Source organism: Petaurus breviceps, unplaced genomic scaffold (assembly GCF_028583685.1).
Source record: "Petaurus breviceps papuanus isolate PSGF00001 unplaced genomic scaffold, PetGlider_PUasm1.0 138, whole genome shotgun sequence".
NCBI classification, from domain to species: Eukaryota; Metazoa; Chordata; class Mammalia; order Diprotodontia; family Petauridae; genus Petaurus; species Petaurus breviceps.
Genome location: NW_027185694.1, coordinates 5826388 through 5832860, shown reverse-complemented (window position 1 = coordinate 5832860; position 6473 = coordinate 5826388). Strand labels below are relative to the sequence as shown.

Below are 6473 nucleotides of genomic sequence, written 5' to 3'. Positions count from 1 at the left end.
ATTAGACAGTGGAGTTAAGAGCCAACTGGATTGATTAAGATTTCATTTTATGTTTTGGGAATTTAAGTATTTTAAATTTTTGTAGGGAATGCATCTTTTAAAAATGTTTTATTAGCATATGACCTTATATAGTAGATTCTGAAAATTCTTTTGATTTCTTCTCTGTTGTGCGCCTTTTAAATTTGGTGATTTGATTCTACTTCCTCTTTGTTTTGGTCAGGATGCCTAAAGTTTCATATTGTGAAATTCTGGGAGATAAATACTAAGGATGAGTTCATCCCTATGTGTGAGGGTGTTAGCCTATTAATTTCTCCACTTTTGATTCCCTTAAACTCCATCCCCTCTTAGTCTTTAGTCCACATTCTGCCACTTTCATGTTTCCGTAGTAATTCATTTAGAATTCTTTGCATATCGATTTAAAACAATTCACAAACAACAATATCAATTGCTCGTGGGTAGGGTGAGACAATGTAATTAAAATGACAATTCTCCTCAAATTAATTTATTTATTCAGTGCCATAACAATCAAATTACCAAACATATTTTGTGGAGTTAGAAAAAAATAATAATCAAATTCATTTGGAAGAACAAAAGGTCAAGAATATCAAAAGATAAATGGAAAAAATTGTGCAAGAAGGTAGCCAAAACAGATTTCAAACTATATTAGAAAGTAGTAATCATCATAACAACCTATTATAGGATAAGAAATATAGTGGTAGAACAGTGGAAAAGATTAGGTACACAATAAACAATGGTAAATGACCATAGTAATTTAGTGTTTGATAAGCCCAAAGACTCAAGCTTTTGGGAAAAGAATTCGTTACTTGAACAAAAAAAAAAAAAACTTCTGGGAAAACTCCAAAAGAAAATGGCAGCAATTAGTTATAGAAAAACATACACTGTATACCAAGATGAGGTCTAAATTCATACATGATTTAGACATAAAAGGTGATAACTACAAACAAATTAGATGAGCAAGAAATAGTTCAGCTGTTCAGAAGAAAGGATTTATGGCCAAACAAGAGATAAAGAGCATTAAAAATCTAAAATGGATAATTTTGATTGTATTAAGTTTTAAAGGTTTTGGACAAACAAAACCAATGCAACCAAGATTAGAATGAAAGCAGAAATGGAGGGGAGGGCAGGGTAGAGAATTTTATAGTAAGTATCTCTGATAAAGTCCCCATTTCTCAAATATATAGAGAACTAAATCAAATTTATAAGAACACAAGTCATTCCCCAATTAAGAAACAGTCAAGGAATGTGAACAGGAAGGTTTTAGAAGAAAAAAAAATATCAAAGCTAGTTATAGTCATATGAAAAAAAATGCTCTAAATAACTGCTGATTAGATAAACACAAACTGAAACAACTCTAAGGTACCACCTCATACTTATCAGATTGGCTAATATGGCAGAAAAGGAAAATGAGAAATGTTGGAGGGTAAGAGGCAAAATTAGTGTATTAATGCATTGCTGGTGAAGCTGTGAGCTAGTCCAACCATTTTGAAAAGAAATTTGGAAATATGCCCAAAACGCAATCAAATTGTGCATACCCTTTGACTCAGCAATACCACTACTAGATCTGTATCCCAAAGAGATTTTAGCAAAAAGGTGGGAGGAGGGGAAAGATCTACTTGCCAAAAAAATTTATAGTAGCTCTTTTTGTGGTGCCAAAGAATTAGAAATTGAGGGGATGTCCATTAATCAGGGAATGTCTAAACAAATAGTGGTATATGATTGAAAACAAATACTATTGTGCTATAAGAAATGACAAGCAGGAGAATTTCAGAAAAACTGGAAAGGTTTACATGAAGTGATGCATAGTGAAGTAAACAGTATCAGGAGATCATTGTACACAGTAACAACAATATTATATAATGATCAACTGTGAATAACTTAAATACTCTCAGCAATACAATAATCCAAGACAATTCCAAAGGACTTGTGATGAAAAATACTCTTCCCTTCCAGAGAAAGAACTGATGGCATATGAATATAGATTTAATGATACTATTTTGTCCCTTTATTTTTTTTCATTTTTTGATTTGTTTTCTTTCATGATATGACTAATTTGGAAATATGTTTTATATGATTGCTCATGTATAATCTATGTCAAATTGTTTACCATCTCAGGGAAGTGTTAGGAAAGGGTATAAGGAAGAGAATTGGGAATTCAAAATTTTAAAAATGAATATCAAAATTGTTTTATAGAAAATTCTCTTCACACCCTTTGAACTTTTGCTACTTTGGGACAGACAAATACACACACATATATATGTATGTATGTATGTTCCATGGAGATCAATGATAGGAAGAAAGGCCCTATATGTATTAAAAGAGTCACAGTAACACTTTTTGTGGTAAAAAAACAAAGATTTCTGACAGTGCCAAGGGCAAATGAGATCTCCCTTCTCTCAGTGCTTTATCTTTTCATTTCTTGTCTTAGTCTAAAAAGAAGGTTGGGTCCAGCCTTTTTTTTTGTCATGTCTGATTCTTCATGACCCCATTTGAGGTTTTCTTGGCAAAGATACTAGAATTGTTTGCCATTTCCTTCTCTAGCTCATTTTACAGATGAGGAAATGGAGACAAACTGGGTTAAGTGACTTGCCCAAGATGACACAGCTAGTAAGTGACTGTGGCTGGATTTCAACTCAAGATGTTCCTGACTCAAGGTCCAGCACTCTATCCACTGTGCCACCTAGTAGCCCTCCCATCTATCAATTACTTGAAAGTGAGAGCATAGTAGCTCCTCTCTTCCTTTCTCACCCTATTACTGGTGATTTGCCTGATAAGCAGCAAATGAAGAGGGGCACAATTGCCAGAACTAAGAGTACTGCTCCCAAGCTTAGACAGAGGCATTAAAAAGGGAAAGATGATGGCCAGGCTCCTTTCTAGGATTAGCTGATGGGTCCTCTCAGCTGAGGCCAGTAGTAAACAGAGATTCCTACCAATAACTGGGCATTCAAGGCTAGGGAAAGAATGAAGCAGTTTTGAGCTCCAGTTTGTACCAGACCCAAAATTCTCTGCCAGAGTCTGAGCCAAAACCCAAACACCAAAGTTTCTCCCTCTTCATTTGATAACTAACTTGGATGAATTTGTGAATTGAACATGTGTGAGAAGTGACTGATTTACCTCCCTTTGCCCACTCATAATACCAACTAAAGTGAAATTCCTGGGTTGAGTGGCAGTGTTCATAGTAGTTTGGTATATGATTTTATACATTCTTTTATAATTATTAGTGCTATTAATTTACTCATAGATTATATTCCAAGATAAAAATCAACTGTATGTAACATCCAAGTTTGTTTACTTCTGTGAAGAGCCAACTTCATTGAGTCATGTGACTAGAGAAATTCAGGAAGGTCAAGAAAGAGTCAGGTTTTATAAGTGACTAAGGGCTCTCAGGCAGATGTCAGAGTAGATAATTCATGAAAATATATATCCCTTGACAATTTATCAATGTCTCACCCTAGAGATTGGAATTGAGTGCTTCTGTCTAGTGGGGCATACATGAATGGTTAAGGTCTGTGTGATTCCCTCAGAAACAGACTCTTTGTGCTAAGTGGGATCAGATGAATGGTTAGCTATACCATTTGAGATATATATATGTATATTTCACCATTTATGCTACCATAATTGGGCTTGTATATTTCCCCTAATTTCCTATGTTTCTTGCCTACAGATAAGTAAGAGACAGAGCAAGACAGGTATTTAAGGATCATAATCCCATACATACTAAGAGGACATAAATGAAAAAAAGTGCACAGTGAGTTTTAACCATATTTTCCTTTCTCTTTGTAAGAAAGGTAACCTCACTCTCTACAATAATCCCATATTTATTAAACCTCCCTATCTATCAGAAAGCAGTTAGGTAGAGCAGTGGATGGGCCTGGAATCAGGAAGGTTCCTCTTCCTGAATTCAAATCCATCCTCAGACACTTACTAGCTAGGTGACCTGGGCAAGAACTTCACCCTGTTTGCCTCAGTTTCTTCATCTCTAAAAGGAGCTAGAGAAGGAAATGGCAAACCACTCCAGTTGTTGTTGTGTTTGTCCTTCATTTTCATTTTTTTTTTGCTTTTTTTTGGAGGGCAATTGGGGTTAAGTGACTTGCCCAAGATCACACAGCTAGTTTTTGTGTTAAGTGACTGAGGCCAGATTTGAAATCAGGTCCTCCTGACTCCATGGTCGGTGCTCTATTCACTGTGCCACCTAGCCACCCCAAAAGCCTACAGTACCTCGTATTCCCAGGCAGTCTCCCATCCAAGTACTAACCAGGCCTGACCCTGCTTAGCTTCTGAGATCAGACAAGATCAGGCGCATTCAGGGTGGTATGAACGTAGACTTGTCCTTCATTTTCAAAGAGGACCATGGCATCAGGGAAATGATGACATGACTTGCAGTTCACTTTGATTTGAGTGAAGGAGGTCTATGCAAGGTCACCAGCCTAACTTTCTCCTCCAGAGTCATCTGGATCCAGTGACCAGATATTCATCAGGATGACTAGAGATGACCCAGGATGCAATGGGAGACCCTGGCCCTTTTAGACCTTTTAATACACTCACTTAGAATGAGATAATGCCCAGTCAGTGCACAGGCCTTTTTAAGAAGTTAGTGAAGGAATGGTCCCTTTAATTACAAAAAAGAAATAAAATCTAGGTGGAAGGGGAAGTCCTTCAGGGTTGCTGTTCCAAAAAGAAAAAGTTACCATTGTCATTCACTCTAAGGCAGGAAGGGCCAAAATAGAGGCATTAAGTGGAGCTTGGGCAGGGACTTATTGTGGTGCAACTTATGAGCTTCATAGTGAAGTGGGTTTAAAGTTGAAAGAGAGAGGAAGGGGGGGGAAGGAATGAAAGAATGAATGAACAAATGAAGGAAGGAACAAAAGGAAGAAAGGAAGAAAGAAAGAAAGAAAGAAAGAAAGAAAGAAAGAAAGAAAGAAAGAAAGGGAGGAAGGAAGGAAGGAAGGGAGGAAGGAAGGGAGGAAGGAAGGGAGGAAGGGAGGGAGGGAGGGAGGAAGGAAGGGAGGGAGGAAGGAAGAGAGGAAGGAAGGAAGGAAGAAAGAAAGAAAGAAAGAAAGAAAGAAAGAAAGAAAGAAAGAAAGAAAGAAAGAAAGAAAGAAAGAAAGAAAGAAAGAAAGAAAGAAAGAAAGAAAGGAAGAAAGAAAGGAAGGAAGGAAGGAAGGAAGGAAGGAAGGAAGGAAGGAAGGAAGGAAACCCCAAGTTAAGTAAACCAGTCCAGTATCTTTGCCAAGAAAATCCAAAAATGTGTCATGAAGAGTTGGAAATGACTGAGAAATAACTAAATGAGAAAAAAAAACATGTATCAGAACATCTTATACAAGTTTCTGCCATGAATGAGAACAACTTTTGTCCTATAGACTATGATTAAAAGCAGTCAGTCAGCACTTTTTTGTTGGTGGTGGTGGTGCTGCTGCTGTTTTTGTTTGTTGTTTTATTTTGGGTTTTGTTGTTGTTGTTTTTGATGGGGGGGGGGGTTATTTGTTTTCTTTTTGTTTTTGTTTTCCACAGGGGTTATATAGCTTTAAGAAGGAGTCCCTATGAATCCCTGGCAGCCTTATTCTTGTCTCTGTGTGGTTCCTCTCATTGGCACTGCTTTCTCATTAGCACTTTCACACTTGATTAATTAATGCAAGGCAAAAGCCATGGTCTTTCACTACTCTGGGTTTTCTTCTAAGGCATTTTACTAGGCATATAATTATTTGGATGCATCATGGTCTGGTGGATTGTACCCAATAATCTGCAATAAAAAATCGGGTGGGGGTAAAGTTCTGAACTCCTATTTGCCATAGAATCATAAAGCCATGGAGTTGGAAATGACCCAAGATCCATCCATCAAATATATTAATTCCCTCTATATTCTTTCGATAAATGATCATTTAGACTCTGCTTGAATACTTCCAGTGACAGATGATTCAACTAATTTGTGAGACAATCCATTCTATTTTTTTTAACTCCTCTATTTTCTAGAAGTCCTTCTTTGTCCAAATCCACCTTCCTATAACTTATGTCTTGTTGCTTCTGCCAGGTAGTATATCTAGTCATTCTTTCACAAAGCAAACTTCTAGGCATTTGAAGACAATAACTGTGCCTTTCCCTCCTTTCCCACCCCAGGCTCCTCTTTTCTAGGTGAAAATTCCTCTTGATGTACATACTCTACCTTACCAATAATCATCCGAAAATGTGTTGCCCATAACAGAGCATAATATTTTAGATGTGCTCTGACCAAGGGCAAAGCATCATGAGGTTACCTTCACTTGGTTTTTTGGCCAGTGTTCTTTTAACTGAGGTAGCCTAAGACAGAGTTAGTCTTTCCAGTTATGATGTAACACTATTGACTCATAATGAATTTGCCAGAATGTCTTTCATATACACCATGCCATTCACTTATTTACAACAGATGTACTATTTTTATATCTACTTTAGTGTTCTCCCTTCTCATCCTCTTTCAAATC

The 6473-nt window shown here is 36.9% G+C and overlaps 1 pseudogene; it reads right to left on the bottom strand.

The window, feature by feature from the left end:
• Positions 1–4224: 4224 nt before the first annotated feature.
• LOC138144358 (5S ribosomal RNA) lies at positions 4225–4343 on the bottom strand (annotated as a pseudogene).
• Positions 4344–6473: the final 2130 nt, after the last annotated feature.